We start from the raw sequence: 17271 nt of genomic DNA on the forward strand, positions 1-17271 counted from the left end.
TTTACATAACCTTATGACTTCTCCTACTTTCAATCTTGAAGTGTGTATAATACTTAAAGGGGCTCTGTGTTTAGGAAAATCCCCATTTGCCAGAATTTGCCCATGACAATAAAGTGACTAAAAAGTGTCCCTCTGTTGGAATACCTTCGTAATCAGCTGTAATCTGTGGGAAGTTACGTTTTTCTACACAGATAAAGCACCAGAGGGTAAGTGAAACATTACACAGTACCCATTGACATAATGGGGTCATCTGTGCAATCCAGAATAGGACAGGTCTAGAAAGAGAGACTTTTGTGAGGATTCCCTAATAGGGTATATGAGAATGGGGTTCTATATCAGAGAACCCATTAAAAAGGTACTCCGCTGCTCAGCGTTTGGAACAAACTGTCCCGCACGCTGGAGCCGGCGCCAGGAGCTTGTGACGTCATAGCCCCCCCCCCCCTCATGACGTCATGTTCCGCTTCCTCAATGCAAGTCTATGGGAAGGGGCGTGATGGCTGCCACGCCCCCTCTCGTGGACTTGCATTGAGGGGATGGGGCGTGACATCATGGGGGGTGGGGCTATGACATCACGAGCTCCCAGCGCTGGCTTCAGCATTGGTTTGTTCCAAACGCTGAGCAGTGGAGTACCCCTTTAACCCCTTAAGGACTCAGCCCATTTTGGTCTTAAGGACTCCCAAAAAACACTATTTTTGTGGGGAAATTAAAAAGAAAAACGCAATTTTGCTAATTTTGGAAGGTTTCGTTTTCACGCCGTACAATTTACGGTAAAAATGACAAGTGTTCTTTATTCTGAGGGTCAATACGATTAAAATGCTACCCATGATTATATACTTTTCTATTATTGTTGCGCTTAAAAAAAATCACAAACTTTTTAACCAAATTAGTACGCAGCAGTGCTGCGGGCGATCCGATCATTCATTGAAATCGCGCACTGCCGCAGATGCCGGGATCTGTATTGATCCCGGCACCTGAGGGGTTAATGGCGGACGCCCGGGAGATCGCGGGCGTCGACCATCGCCGGCGGGTCCCTGGCTGCGATCAGCAGCCGTGATCAGCCGTGCATGACACGGGCATCGCTCCGATGCCTGCGGTTATGTACATGACGTAAATGTACGTCCTGGTGCGTTAAGTATCACCGCACCAGGACGTACATTTACGTCCTGCGTCCTTAAGGGGTTAAAATGGGTTATTTCCATCTTAGATATTTATGACAATACCAGGAACATGTATTTTGTTCCGTCTATCCGAACTTTTTTTTGATTAACCCCGGCGCATAAGCAATTAAAGCAGTCAACATTACATTGAAGGGATATTCCCATTTTAGACATTCGTGGCATTACCTTAATGTCTTATAGATACCAGTTCTGCTTCTAGGATCTTTCCCTGTCTTCAGATTTGAGGCCCCTCGACCTGGTACCTTTGCTGTTTCTGTAACTGCTATACAGGTTAAAGGGGGTATTCCATGCAAAACCTTTTTTTATATATATATCAACTGGCTCCGGAAAGTTAAACAGATTTGTAAATGACTTCTATTAAAAAATCTTAATCCTTCCAGTAGTTATTAGCTTCTGAAGTTTTCTGTCTAACTGCTCAATGATGATGTCACGTCCCGGGAGCTGTGCATGATGGGAGAATATCCCCATAGGAACTGCACAGCTCCCGGGACGTGAGTCATCAGAGAGCAGTTAGACAGAAAACAACAACTCAACTTCAGAAGCTAATAACTATTGGAAGGATTAAGATTAAGTAATTTACAAATCTGTTTAACTTTCCGGAGCCAGTTGATATATAAAAAAAAGTTTTGGCCTGGAATACCCCTTTAATGAAAGTTTTTGAAATGGAGGAACTCATAAGAAGAGATTTATCAAAACCTGTCCAGAGGAAAAGTGGCTGAGTTGCCCATAGCAACTAATCAGATCACTACTTTCATTTTTTCAGAGACCTTTTCAAAAATGAAAGCAGCCATCTGATTGGTTGCTATGGGCAACTCAGCCACTTTTCCTCTGCACAGGTTTTGATCAATCTCCTCCATTGTGCTTTGTTGTTTTCATAACTCCCTTTCACTTTTATGGCAGCCATCATTGTGTTCAGTTCCTCCCCGGGATATGGTTACAATTGGGCACCTCGCCAGATAAGAAAAAGGGGTTAAGGAAATCCCTTACTAGAGTTGCGAACCACGAATCCACATAGAAACCATAAATGTCCAAAATGGGAATAACCATTTTAGGGTCTATTCACACGTACAGTATTCTGCGCAAATTTCATGCACAAGATTTCAAGCTGTGTTCAGTTTACATTGAAATCTGCAGCAGAAAATCCTGCGAATCAAATCTGCAGCAGAAAATCCTGCGCATCAAATCTGCAGCAGAAAATCCTGCGCATCAAATCTGCAGCAGAAAATCCTGCGCATCAAATCTGCAGCAGAAAATCCTGCGCATCAAATCTGCAGCAGAAAATCCTGCGCATCAAATCTGCAGCAGAAAATCCTGCGCATCAAATCTGCAGCAGAAAATCCTGCGCATCAAATCTGCAGCAGAATACTGTAGGTGTGAAAAGACCATTAATGTAATGCTGTATTATTAAAGGGGTATTCCAGGCAAAAGCATTTTATCCCCTATCCAAAGGATAGGCGATAATATGTCTGATTGCCGGGGTCCCGACGCTGAGACCCCCGCAGCATCTCTCTGCAGCATGCTGGTGCTGAATCTCCACTTTCGGAAACCTCCGGGTTTCCGGGACTGGGGACGTGACTTCACGCCACGCCCCCCCCCCCTCCATTCATGTCTATGGGAGGGGGCGTGACAGCCGTCACGCCCCCTCCCATAGACATGAATGGAGGGGGCGTGGCGTGACGTCACGTCCCCAGAGGTTTCCGAAACTGGATATTCAGCACCCGCATAGAATGTGGGTGCTGCAGGGAGATCGCGGGGGGTCTCAGCAGCGGGCCCCCCACGCCATCAGACATCTTATCCCCTATCCTTTGGATAGGGGATAAAATGTTTTTGCCCGGAATACCCCTTTAAATGCTTTATTGACATGTATTCCAGGGCCTACCACTACTTAGTAGAGATTGACCCTCGATTGCTAATTCATTTTACACAGTAAATTTGGTGCCATTTTTGTCTGGATCATTACTACTAATTTATGACCAGTAAATATTGATACACAACACCCACGTTACTACCTGCCAGTCACACGACTCCATGTGCCGTCATTACCCTGCCGGGAGGCCGTGGCAGCTAATGGCCCTGGCAGCTTGATTACAGTCACAGATCAACTGCGAATAGTGAGACATGTCTGTCCTAAATTGGGGAAACAAGGTTGAAACCATAATAGAAATGCAGCGTGTACGACCGTGCAACATGACCACTTCTCCATGGCAGAACAAGAGCAATTAGTTAATTACTCTTGTATAATTCCCATCATGACGGGAGCGGCAGTATTACAAGAGCCGGAATCAGCAGCTTGAAGAACTTTGGTGTATGGTAATTAGAGACGAGCGAACTTACAGTAAATTCGATTCGTCACCAACTTCTCGGCTCGGCAGTTGATGACTTTTCCTGCATAGATTAGTTTCAGCTTGCTCCGGTGGGCTGGAAAAGGTGGATACAGTCCTTGGAGACTCTTTCCCAGGACTGTCTCCACCTTTTCCAGCCCACCGGAGCACCTGAAAGCTGAACTAATTTACGCAGGAAAAGTCATCAACCGCCGAGCCGAGAAGTTCGTGACGAATCGAATTTACTGTACGTTCGCTCATCTCTAATGGTAATGTAACAGATTGCTTTTGGCCAGAAGTTGATGGCAGGAATATCTGTTCTATACCTTTTATACTTACACAAACAATACATATGCAGGATTCTAAGAAAGTAAGGTTCAGAATACGCTGACAGTTCTGCCAATAGAAGTTGGCAACAAACGCAGAAGAGGAGTAGTAGTAAGTAGTATAAATGAAAAAAAGACTAATGCTAAGGTTACTACTGAAATTGTATTTCTAAGTAAAATTAAGAAAAGCTTTCAGATTTAAATACCGTAGTACTATAACTCCATAAAATAGGATTTATTCTTTTGAAATTGCGGTTTGACATTAAATGAGTATTTGTATATTTGGCCCATTCCTCACCGTGCGAATCTTTCTGAGAAGTCATGCTGATTTATTGAGTGTTGGCAGGAAGCTGAACTTACAACGACTCTGAGGATGGCAATGTATCTTTTATATCTGGCAGCAATGACATCAGCCTAGACTTCACTGGCAAGACGTTGCAAACCAGTGTGACCAGTGCCAACCTGAACCAAAACCCCTCTGACCTACGTCTCCATGTTCCTTTTTTTAAGGACATTGCCTGTACTGTACAGGACCCTGAAGAAGATCCTGTCCTCTACATAGACCAGTGTTTCCCAAGCAGGGTGCCCCCAGCTGTTGCAAAACTACAACTCCCATCATGCCCGGACAGCCTTTGGCTGTCCGGGCATGATGGGAGTTGTAGTTTTGCAACAGCTGGGGGCACCCTGCTTGGGAAACACTGACATAGACAGTGATTTACAGCTCCCAGCAGATCTTTCTTACTTTTATATGTAAGGATTTGCTTTATATACAGCTCCCAGCAGATCTTTCTTACTTTTATAGGTAAGGATTTGCTTTATATACAGCTCCCAGCAGATCTTTCTTACTTTTATATGTAAGGATTTGCTTTATATACAGCTCCCAGCAGCTCTTTCTTACTTTTATATGTAAGGATTTGCTTTATATACAGCTCCCAGCAGCTCTTTCTTACTTTTGTATGTAAGGATTTGCTTTATATACAGCTCCCAGCAGATCTTTCTTACTTTTATATGTAAGGATTTGCTTTATATACAGCTCCCAGCAGATCTTTCTTACTTTTATATGTAAGGATTTGCTTTATATACAGCTCCCAGCAGATCTTTCTTACTTTTATATGTAAGGATTTGCTTTATATACAGCTCCCAGCAGATCTTTCTTACTTTTATATGTAAGGATTTGCTTTATATACAGCTCCCAGCAGATCTTTCTTACTTTTATATGTAAGGATTTGCTTTATATACAGCTCCCAGCAGATCTTTCTTACTTTTATATGTAAGGATTTGCTTTATATACAGCTCCCAGCAGATCTTTCTTACTTTTATATGTAAGGATTTGCTTCATATACAGCTCCCAGCAGATCTTTCTTACTTTTATATGTAAGGATTTTCTTTATATACAGCTCCCAGCAGCTCTTTCTTACTTTTATATGTAAGGATTTGCTTTATATACAGCTCCCAGCAGATCTTTCTTACTTTTATATGTAAGGATTTGCTTTATATACAGCTCCCAGCAGATCTTTCTTACTTTTATATGTAAGGATTTGCTTTATATACAGCTCACAGCAGATCTTTCTTACTTTTATATGTAAGGATTTGCTTTATATACAGCTCCCAGCAGATCTTTCTTACTTTTATATGTAAGGATTTGCTTTATCTATATTAGTTATCTACTTATTTTTCTTTAATTTTCATAATTTTCCTATTTTTGGATGACATTTTGGTGCCTTTAGAACCAATTCCCAGGTTTCCATAGAGTTCTGTTCTCAACATGCAATGGTTTCAACATACAATGGTCGTCCTGGAACCAATTAATATTGTAACTTGAGGGACCACTGTATATGTGTTGAAATGTTTACCCTCGATATGAAAAACAACACTAAACCATTTAACAAAATACCCGCACTGTAGATAAATGAGAGCTGAAATGTTTAAAAGTTAGACTATACAGTAACCTTGCCATCGGTCTGTATGTATATATGTATATATTTATTTATATAGCTCCAGTTATTAGAGCTGTATCAGGTGGCAGCAGTTGGTGGGATGAAGGATCAAGTGACCTCCTTAAGTGTTCTGCAAAGTGCAATAGGTCATGCAATATACATTGCCCAACAAAAGCGATGTTATAGTAACAATGTGTCACCCTCTGATAGGATTGGGACCGAGGAAATGTCCAATTATGAACACCTGCACTTGGTTGATCCTTTGCTACAATGCTACTGTAATATGCTGGGAGGTTATGAGGATTTGGTCTGGACGAATGCCCAGAATGAATCTGTGATAAAACTGGAATTATTACTCAACTGCGTAATTCTCATTCATTGCTGAAGGCTTTATCTTTTGAATGAAAAAGCAAAGGTTTTTACCACTTGACAATGTTTTTAGGGGATTGCACATGGCTCTGTCTTCATATATATATATATAATTAATTCATCAACACTTTCTCCCTAACTTTCCATGTGACAAAACTGAATAAATGCCACTCTGCTACAGTCTCTGTACATGCAAATTCTCTCGGAGATTGACAGTGGTTGGGACCTTAACCTCTTAAGGACCAATGACGTCCTGGGACGTCATGGCACCCTGGGCCTTAAGGACCAATGACGTCCCACGACGTCATGGCCTTTTCCGGTCCCTGCCGCTCCCCGGGCAGAGATCGAAACTGGATGCCTGCTGAAATGCTTCAGCAGACATCCAGGGCAAACGCCGAGGGGGGCCATGTAGGCCCCCCATGTTGGCGATCGCCACAAATCGCAAGGGAAATCGCCCTTGCGATCTGCGGCGATACCGGGCTGATCGGGTCTCTGGGACCCGACCGCCCGGTAATTTTGCAAGATCCCGGCTGTCACAGACAGCCAGGACCATGCTGAAGTATAGGAGCGAGGTGGCAAGCCTGCCACCTCCTCCGATCCCCTGCGATTCTTCGGTTAGCTAACCGGCCAATCTCAGGGGGGGGGGCGGTTACTTCCTCCCGCCCTGCCCGGCCCCTGAAAGTCTGGAGAGGACGGGAGGAAGACCGGAGGACACGGCGGGGGACGGGGGAGTGCTGGGGCCCGGCCCCGGTACTTACCTCGTCCCTGAAGACCCGGATCCCAGCGAGGAAGATGGCGGCGACAGGTGAGTAGATCTTCAGCCGCGGTCGGGCCCTTTACAGCAATGCACGTCGCCGTAAATGCATTGCTGTATTGGGACCCTGTAAACTACAACTCCCAGCATGCCTAGACAGCCCTTGGCGTCTGGGCATGCTGGGAGTTGTAGTTTTTGCAACATCTGGAGGTCCACAGTTTGGAGACCACTGTGCCCTTCCAGATGTTGCAAAACTACACATCCTCAGCATGCCCTTACTGTCCAGTCATGCTGGCCCTTCAGATGTTGCAGAACTACAACTCCCAGCATGCCTGGACAGTTTGGGCATACTGGGAGTTGTAGTTTTGCAACATCTGGAAGGGCACAGATTGGGAACCACTGTAGTAGTGGTCTGCAAACTGTAGTCCTCCAGATGTTGCAAAACTACAACTCCAAGCATGCTGGGAGTTGTAGTTCGGCAACATCTGGCTCTAAAGATGTTGCCGAACTACTACTCCCAGCATGCCTGAGAATGCTGGGAGTTGTAGTTTTGCAACAACATGAGGCACACTGGTTGGGAAACATTGTCTGTTTCCTAACTCAGTGTTTCCCAACCCGTGTGCCTCCAGCTGTTGCAAAACTATAACTACCAGCATGCACTGATAGACTGTGCATGCTGGGAGTTGTAGTTTTGCAACAGATGAAGGTTCCCCCCCCCCTGTGAATGTACAGGGTACATTCACATGGGCAGGGGGCTTACAGTGAGTATCAGGCTGCAAGTTTGCAATGCAGCAAATTTTGCGCGGCAGCTCAAACTCGCAGCGGGAAACTTGCTGTAATCCCCCGCCCGTGTGACTGTACCCTAAAAACACTACACTACACTAACACACAATAAAATAAAAAGTAAAAAACACTACATATACACATACCCCTACACAGCCCCCCTCCCCTCCCCAATAAAAATGAAAGCGTCTGGTACGCCACTGTTTCCAAAATGGAGCCTCCAGCTGTTGCAAAACAACAACTCCCAGTATTGCCGGACAGCCGTTGACTGTCCAGGCATGCTGGGAGTTTTGCAACAGCTGGAGGCACCCTGTTTGGGAATCACTGGCGTAGAATACCCCTATGCAAATCCCTAATTCAGGCCTCAAATGCACATGGTGCTCTCACTTTGGAGCCCTGTCGTATTTCAAGGCAACAGTTTTGGGACACATATGGGGTATCGCCGTACTCGGGAGAAATAGCCTAACAAATTTTGGGGGGCTTTTTCTCCTTTCACCCCTTATGAAAAGGTGAAGTTGGGGTCTACACCAGCATGTTAGTGTAAAAAAATTTATTTTTTACACTAACATGCTGGTGTTGCCCCATACTTTTCATTTTGACAAGAGGTAAAAGGGAAAAAAGCCCCCCAAAATTTGTAATGCAATTTCTCCCGACTACAGAGATACCCCATATGTGGGCGCAAAGTGCTCTGGGGGCACACAACAAGGCCCAGAAGGGAGAGTGCACCATGTACATTTGAGGTGATTTGCACAGGGGTGGCTGATTGTTACAGCGGTTTTGACAAACGCAAAAAAAAACCCCACATGTGACCCCATTTCGGAAACTACACCCCTCACGGAATGTAATGAGGGGTGCAGTGAGAATTTACCCCCCACTGGTGTCTGACAGATCTTTGGAACAGTGGGCTGTGTAAAATAAAAAAATTTGTACAGCCCACTGTTCCAAAGATCTGACAGACACCAGTGGGGGGTAAATGCTCACTGTACCCCTTGTTACGTTCCTCAAGGGGTCTAGTTTCCAATATGGTATGCCATGTGGGGGTTATTTTGCTGTCCTGGCACCATAGGGGCTTCCTAAATGCGACATGCCCCCGAGCAAAATTTGCTCTCAAAAAGCCAAATATGACTCCTTCTCTTCTGAGCATTGTAGTTCGCCCATAGTGCACTTCAGGTCAACTTATGGGGTACCTCCATACTCAGAAGAGATGGGGTTACAAATTTTGGGGGGTATTTTCTGCTATTAACCCTTGCATAAATGTGAAATTTGGGGGGAAACACACATTTTAGTGAAATTATTTTAAATTGTTTTTTACATATGCAAAAGTCGTGAAACACCTGTGGGGTATTAAGGTTCACTTTATTCCTTGTTACGTTCCTCAAGGGGTCTAGTTTCCAAAATGGTATGCCATGTGTTTTTTTTCCTGTTCTGGCACCATAGGGGCTTCCTAAATGCAACATGCCCCCCAAAAACCATTTCAGAAAAACGTACTCTCCAAAATCCCCTTGTTGCTCCTTCGCTTCTGAGCCCTCTACTGCGCCCGCCGAACACTTTACATAGACATATGAGGTATGTGCTTACTCGAGAGAAATTGGGCTACAAATATAAGTATAAATTTTCTCCTTTTACCCCTTGTAAAAATAAAAAAATTGGGTCTACAAGAACATGCGAGTGTAAAAAGTGAAGATTGTGAATTTTCTCCTTCACTTTGCTGCTATTCCTGTGAAACACCTAAAGGGTTAAAATGCTGACTGAATGTCATTTTGAATACTTTGGGGGGTGCAGTTTTTATAATGGGGTCATTTGTGGGGTATTTCTAATATGAAGACCCTTCAAATCCACTTCAAACCTGAATTGGTCCCTGAAAAATTGTGATTTTGGAAATTTTGTGAAAAATTGGAAAATTGCTGCTGAACTTTGAAGCCCTCTGGTGTCTTCCAAAAGTAAAAACACGTCAATTTTATGATGCCAACATAAAGTAGACATATTGTATATGTGAATAAAAAAAAAAATGATTTGGAATATCCATTTTCCTTACAAGCAGAGAGCTTCAAAGTTAGAAAAATGCTAAATTTTAAATTTTTTCATTAAATTTTGGAATTTTTCACTAAGAAACGATGCAAGTATCGACAAAATTTTACCAATAACTTAAAGTAGAATATGTCACGAAAAAAAAATCTCGGAATCAGAATGATAGGTAAAAGCATTCCAGAGTTATTAATGTTTAAAGTGACAGTGGTCAGATGTTCAAAAAACGCTCTGGTCCTAAGGTGTAAAATGGCCTAGTCCTTAAGGGGTTAAAGGGGTACTCCGGTGGAAAAACAATTTTTTTTCTTTTTTTAAATCAACTGGTGCCAGAAAGTTAAACATATTTGTAAATGACTTCTATTAAAAAAAATCTTAATCCTTCCTGTATTTATTAGCTGCTGAATACTACAGAGGAAATTCTTTTCTTTTTGGAATGCTCTCTGATGACATCACGAACACACTGCTCTCTGCTGACGTTATTATAATAATAATGCTTTATTTATTGTTGTCCTTAGTGGGATTTGAACCCAAGGCCCCAGCACTGTAAGGGAGCAGTGCTAACCACTAAGCCACCATGCTGCCCTTAGCATACATCTGCTATGCACGGTTGCTAAAATGGACAGAGATGTCAGCAGAGAGCACTGTGCTCGTGATGTCATCAGTGTTCCAAAAAGAGAGGAATTTCCTCTGTAGCATTCAGCAGCCAATAAGTACTGTAAGGATTAAGATTTTTTAATAGAAGTAATTTACAAATATGTTTAACTTTCTGCCACCAGTTGATTTAAAAGAAAAAAGGTTTTCACCGGAGTACCCCTTTAAAGAGAAACTGACAGCTTGTTCACTCACACTAAACCCAATATACTGGGTTATAGTTCGGGTGAACAACTTTAAAAAGAGGCATTACTCAGTGAAGTACATTTATCAGTGAAGTAGTTGCTGACTTATGTCTGCTTATATCTTTGTACCTATTGCACAGTTCTGAGCAATGGAAACGGGGCGCCGGCTTGCCGAGCTCCCCTATCTCCTCGATATTTCCCCATCTGGCACACCACCGTGATGAATATGCAAATGTGTGCCGAAGGTGAGCGAGGCAGCGGCTCAGAAAGCAGCGTGCTTATCCCCACTGGCAGGCTCTCACATCCTATTGATGTGAGAAGTGAAGACATTACTATTTTCAGCGAGGGGGCGGGCTGGTCAGGGAATATTGAGTGGGCAAGGGAGCTTGGCGAGCTGGCTCCCCGCCTCCATTGCGCAGAGCTGTGAAATAGGAACAACTGTATAAATGGATATAACTCAGCAACTATTTCACCGTAAAATGTTTAAAGTATTGGGTTTAGTGCGGATGAACAAGCTGTCATTTTCTATATTAAAGGGGTTATCCAGGAATAGAAAAACACAGGTAATTTCTTTTCCAAACCATTCCCTGTCTGTCTCTAGTTTGGGTATGGTTCTGTAGCTCAGTCCCATTAAAGTGAATAGAGCCAAGTTGTAATGCCACACACAACCTGGAGACAGACAGGGAACAGTTTTTGAAAAAACTTACCTGTGTTTTTTTTTATTCCTGGACAACCCCTTTAACACTGTTATACAGGCTTTGCACTCATTGTATGCAGTGTTATAGGTCCCTATGGGATAACAATGATCAGTATAAGCGATCAGTGTGTGCAGGGTTATAGGTCCCTATGGGATAACAATGATCAGTATAAGCGATCAGTGTGTGCAGGGTTATAGGTCCCTATGGGACCTATAACAATGCAAAAAAAAGTGGAAAAAAAAAGTGACTAAAGATCATTTAACTCCTCCCCTATTAAAAGTTTGAATCACCCCCCTTTTCCAATAAAAAAAAAAACACAGTGTAAATAAAAATAAAAATAAACATATATGGTATCACCGCGTGCGGAAATGTCCGAATTATAAAAATATATCATTAATTAAACCGCTCGGTCAATGGCGTGCGCGCAAAAAAATTCCAAAGTCCAAAATAGTGCATTTTTGGTCAATAAGTCCTATCAATGCAAAAATGGTACCGTTAAAAACTTCAGATCACGGCGCAAAAAATGAGCCCTCATACCGGCCCATACACGGAAAAATAAAAAAGTTATACGGGTCAGAAGATGCCAATTTTAAACGTATTAATTTTCCCGCATGTAGTTATGATTTTTTCCAGAAGTCCAACAAAATCAAACCTATATAAGTAGGGGATCATTTTAATCGTATGGACCTACAGGATAAATATCAGGTGTCATTTTTACCGAAAAATGTACTACGTAGAAACGGAAGCCCCCAAAATTTACAAAACTGCGTTTTTTTTTTCAATTTTGTCGCACAATGATTTTTTTTCCGTTTCACCGTCGATTTTTGGGCAAAATGACTGACGTCATTACAAAGTAGAATTGGTGGCGCAAAAAATAAGCCATCATATGGATTTTTAGGTGCAAAATTGAAAGAGTTATGATTTTTTAAAGGCAAGGAGCAAAAAACGAAAATGCAAAAACGGAAAACCCCCCGGTCCTTAAGGGGTTAAAGAGACCTCTGGACAGGTTTTCATGAATCTCCCCCAATATGTTTTAAATTTTAACACAGGAGAATCAGTGACCATTTATTTACATCTCAGTCCATGCTATGATTTTCACTGATGTCAGCATGTGACTCTTTCAGGACCCCTTTTTGTAAAAAAACAAAATGCCCCCCCCCCCCCAAAAAAAAAAAAAAAGCTGTGCTCTCTGCATGACATTTTTGAGCCAAATATGCTGTGGCCAGAATATAGCTTGGAGTCAATAGAGGAAAAGTAAATACAATACCTATTTTTTTTATATTTTTTTTGGTGTTTGTTTCGCCATTTTTTTCCCTAAAATCGCAGCATTCTGAGGGTTTGGCATTATTGTCATGAAACCTTGTCGTCTTTTTCTCTCTTAGACTTCTATGGGAGGGAAAAAAATGCCAGAAAAGATGCTACGGGGGACATTTTCTAAGCTGCGCCAGAGTGATATCTCCTCAAAAGTCATATAAATGTGTGATTTTGGAGGATATACACTGCTTACCCCAAGGGGGAGAGAAGGAGGCAGAGAGGGGGCTGGAAGGGGGCACAGCCTCACATGGAGGGGGCATGCAAGGGGGCGCACCCTCCTCACATGTGACTTAAAGGGGTATTCTGGGCAAAAACATTTTATCCCCTATCCGAAGGATAGGGGATAAGATGTCTGATCACGGGGGGCCCGCTGCTGAGACCCCCCCGCGATCTCACTGCAGCATGTGGGTGCTGAATCTCCAGTTTCAGAAACCTCCGTGTTTCCGGGACTGGGGACGTGATGTCACGCCACGCCCCCCTCCATTCATGTCTATGGGAGGGGGCGTGACGGACGTCACGCCCCCTCCCATAGACATGAATGGAGGGGGCGTGGTGTGATGTCACGTCCCCAGTCCCGGAAACCTGGAGGTTTCCAAAACTAGAGACGCCGTCCCCGCATGCTGCAGGGAGATTGCGGGGGGGTCTCAGCAGCGGGCCCCCCACGATCAGACAAATGTTTTTGCCCGGAATACCCCTTTAAAGGCAGTATTTCCGCACTGGGCACAACAGCAGCCATGAAGCCGCTGCGCTCCTCTTAAATCCAGCAAACTAAAAAAAAGGGGGAGCTTTATTAATGTGCGGCATATGAAAACGCTGCACATAGTGAATCTCCCTCTATGTGGTTTTAATATTTGCATCCCAACCCCCCCCCCACCCCCAATTTTTAAATAACGAGCCTTGAGTCAAATGATAAAACACTAAAGAAAAAAAAACGCCATTACGAAAACCCGCAAAAACTGCATTTTTTGGGAGTGCAAAATAAGGGGACAGTTTTTCGTGGCGTTATTTTGTCCAGAAAAGTTTTTTTTGTAATCGCAGCCTTGTAGAAAGCTTGTACGTACCGTGGAACCTGTGAATTTTAGATGTCAGTGGTCCTGGGGGCCAGTTTTACTGATCGCTGTAATGTGAGTAACAGCTGCGGACACAGGGGATTCCAGTTACCTCCTCGCCCTTTCTAATTTGGCAGAGTCAGCGGAGAGAGAGTTAGAGAGAGATGGAGGCGGAGGTGGTGAATGAGGAGAGAATGGGACGAAGAAGAAAGGACTGAGGAACATGAAGGACAGTAAAGGAGGGAGATAGAAAACTTTCATTTGAAAAGTAAGGGTAGGTGAGGGCAGGGGAAGCGAGAGACGCCAGTTATGTGTTTACTACATGCCAACAATGCCGCCGGTCCTGGCTAGTATCTATAAAGAATAGAAGGATAGTAATCCAGTTAGTAGTGGGCTTAGTAACGTTATTCGTTTCCTCCAGTTTTGATTGGTTTTGATTCATCTGAATTGTGTACATTAAAATGGCTACTTGCCCCCCCCAATTTTTTTTTTATACATGGTCTCTGTTGGTTATCTGTGTGAAAACGCCATATATTTCTGTCTGACAATGCCCCTGAGAACACAACAAAGCATCACGTACCAACCGATGGCGAGGCAATTGTCGCAGTCTGTCGCAATAGATAAGGACTTGGTCATTATTGAGGGACGCATGAAATGTCTTCTCTATAGGGACATGTTCAGTTATGAACTTGAGCCGAAGCCAACACTTATCTGGGTCGAATAGCAAATGACAGACGCGAAGGTAATTAAATGGCATAATCAAAGTACAGCCGTCAGTCTCATTGAGAAATTGTCACCATATTTAAAGGGGTACTCCGGCGCTAAGACGTCTTATCCCCTATCCAAAGGATAGGGGATAAGATGCCTGATCGCGGGGGTCCTGCCGCTGGGGACCCCCGTGATCTTGCACGCAAGATCACGGGGGTCCCCAGCGGCAGGACCCCCGCGATCAGGCATCTTATCCCCTATCCTTTGGATAGGGGATAAGATGTCTTAGCGCTGGAGTACCCCTTTAAGGCTACAGTTCAAGCATTTGAGACACGCTCAGTAAATATTGGCATCAATTGGCTTTAGACATTGTCTTATTTTATTTTATATATTGAGACTATCTTACATTGAGACTATTGGACCGTGGGACATTTTTCGAAATTAATACAATTGTCCAAATTTTGTGTTTTATGTTTAAACTGGGAACAATGGGGGAGATTTATCAAAACCTGTGCAGAGGAAAAGTTCCCCAGTTGCCCATAGCAACCAATCAGATCGCTTCTTTCATTTTAAAAGGGACGGTGAAATAAAAGAAGCCATCTGATTGGTTTCTATGGGCAACTGGTCAACGTTTCCTCTGCGCAGGTTTTTATAAATCTCCCCCAATGTGTTTTGTTCAATGAATTTAGATCCATAGCGACTATAGGTCCCGCATCTCCTATTTTCACGTATTCATTCATCTTTCCTCCCAGCAATCCCTATGCTAGTGTTTTCCAACTAGTGTGCTTTTAGCTGTTGCAGAACTACAACTCCCAGCATGCCCGGACAGTTAAAGGTTTTCCGAGCATGCTTAGAATGGTAGTTTTGCAACAGCTGGAGGCATCCTGGTTGAGAAACACAGCCGTATCTGATGAAGATCAATTAGAACAAAACGTTATATTGAAGGATTACAATTTCATAAACGCACCATGCAAATCATATTTTGGAGTGCCAAAGGGGGTCGTTACTACAATGAATTAAGTCAATATCACCAACAAGACAAGACAATGCATTCTTGAGACTCATTAAAAGAAAACATTCACATTGAAAATGCAGCTTAAAGAAGTTATCCAGGAAAAACTTTTTTTTACATATATCAACTGGCTCCAGAAAGTTAAACAGATTTGTAAATTACTTCTATTAAAAAATCTTAATCCTTTCAGTACTTATGAGCTGATGAAGTTGAGTTGTTCTTTTCTGTCTAAGTGCTCTCTGATGACACGTGTCTCGGGAACCGCCCAGTTTAGAAGCAAATCCCCATAGCAAACCTCTTCTAAACTGGGCGGTTCCCGAGACAAGCAGAGATGTCAGCAGAGAGCACTGTTGCCAGAGAGAAAAGAACAACTCAACCTCAGCAGCTGATAATTATTGAAAGGATGAAGATTTTTTAATAGAAGTAATTTACAAATCTGTTAAACTTTCTGGAGCCAGTTATATATATATATATAAAAGTTTTTTCCTGGAATACCCCTTTAATCTGTAGACAGCATGTTATACAGCAGGAGCTGATTCATAAACATATTTGTTGGAAAAGATTCAGTCACTAATTCATCTAAACCTCGTTCTGGGCTTTGGAGTCCAGTGGGCGGTTCTAATCAATGATTGACAGCTGCCTTTGTAAGCACACTCATACAGGCTGGTAATGACTGGGTAGGACTGCCTACTGGACTCCTTGAATGGGCAGAGTTTTTTTTATGAATTAGTTTCTAGTTATACAGAGTTTTCCCCACAAACATGTATATGAATCTGCTCAGCTCTTTCTGCTCTATAACATGATGCTCGCAGATTGAACGGCATTTTCACTCTCACGGGTTCCTTTTAAATAAGTTTATTTTTGCTTCTTTAATCAGAGTGTTTTTGTTGTTGTTATTATTATCATTATTATTATATTTTTTTACAAAAGCGTATCAGACGTGCCCCACAATAAACATCTCTCCTAGGACAACTAAAGGCAAGTCTCACAGATAAGTAATGTGACAAATCACAGTACATGATTGGAAAATAGGTTGGAAAATAATGGGGCTCATTTATCAAATCTATGTGAGACAAATATGTCTTATTTGTCCATAGCAAGCAATTTTTTTTTTTTTTAATCAACTGGTGCCAGAAAGTTAAACAGATTTGTAAATTATAAAGCAAAGAAGTGATATTCGGCACTGCTATTATAGGCTCAGGCGGGCAGTCGTGTATGACGCTTGTACGGAGAAGTATAGTTAGAGATGTGGTGGTGCTCTGATACTTGGCAAAAAGTTCATATCTTCAAAAGGCAATGAAGGAATAGAATGAATCGGCAACTCACCAGTCTTCTCTTCTGAAAAAGTTCCTTTATTCAAAACATACTCACAGCATGAAATGCAAATAGGGAGAGGGATCGGTGCAGGGGGGGTAAAATGTAGTAGGCGACAGATTCTGTTTCACTCGTTATACGAGCTTCATCCGGCCATGTCTACCTGGAACTCTATGCTGCTTCTTATACAGGTGAGTGGCCGATCAGAAAAATCATTCTGGACCGCCCATCTGGTCTGACGTACCTGGTGATGCTACATAGGGCATCGCCATTGGCTATAAGTCGCCATTTTAAAAGTGCGTCAGTAGAAGTTAGCAATAAATTACATACTTGTAAAAAAATGTGTGTATAATAATACATTTAAAAACAAGGTGCATAATCAACTTTCTCGTTAAGACCAAGTGGACCTGCTGCCGCGGTATGTATAATCCAGTAAGTTTCTCTTTGTAATAAATACTGGTCGATGTTGATCCCAGGTTTAGGTTTAACTCTTTCGATCCCGGCAAATTTTAAATTGTCAGTTTTTCCACTGTGGGTCTCTATCATATGGGTAACGAGTCTGGGTGCTCCTTTTAATGTGCGGAAAGAATACAGGTGTTCCCTAATTCTTGCGCATAATTGTCTTATAGTTTTACCGATATAATAGA

The 17271-nt window shown here is 42.7% G+C and overlaps 1 protein-coding gene across 1 annotated transcript in view; it reads right to left on the reverse strand.

The window, feature by feature from the left end:
• The window catches only part of ATP2A1 (ATPase sarcoplasmic/endoplasmic reticulum Ca2+ transporting 1), a 77029-nt gene extending 75575 nt beyond the window's left edge, over positions 1 to 1454 (reverse strand). The window contains exon 1 of the mRNA XM_056534087.1: positions 1344 to 1454. The gene's annotated coding sequence lies outside the window, so the exon portion shown is untranslated. The remainder of the gene's footprint in view (positions 1 to 1343) is intronic.
• Positions 1455 to 17271: the final 15817 nt, after the last annotated feature.

The sequence above is a fragment of the Hyla sarda genome, chromosome 8, assembly GCF_029499605.1.
Source record: "Hyla sarda isolate aHylSar1 chromosome 8, aHylSar1.hap1, whole genome shotgun sequence".
NCBI classification, from domain to species: Eukaryota; Metazoa; Chordata; class Amphibia; order Anura; family Hylidae; genus Hyla; species Hyla sarda.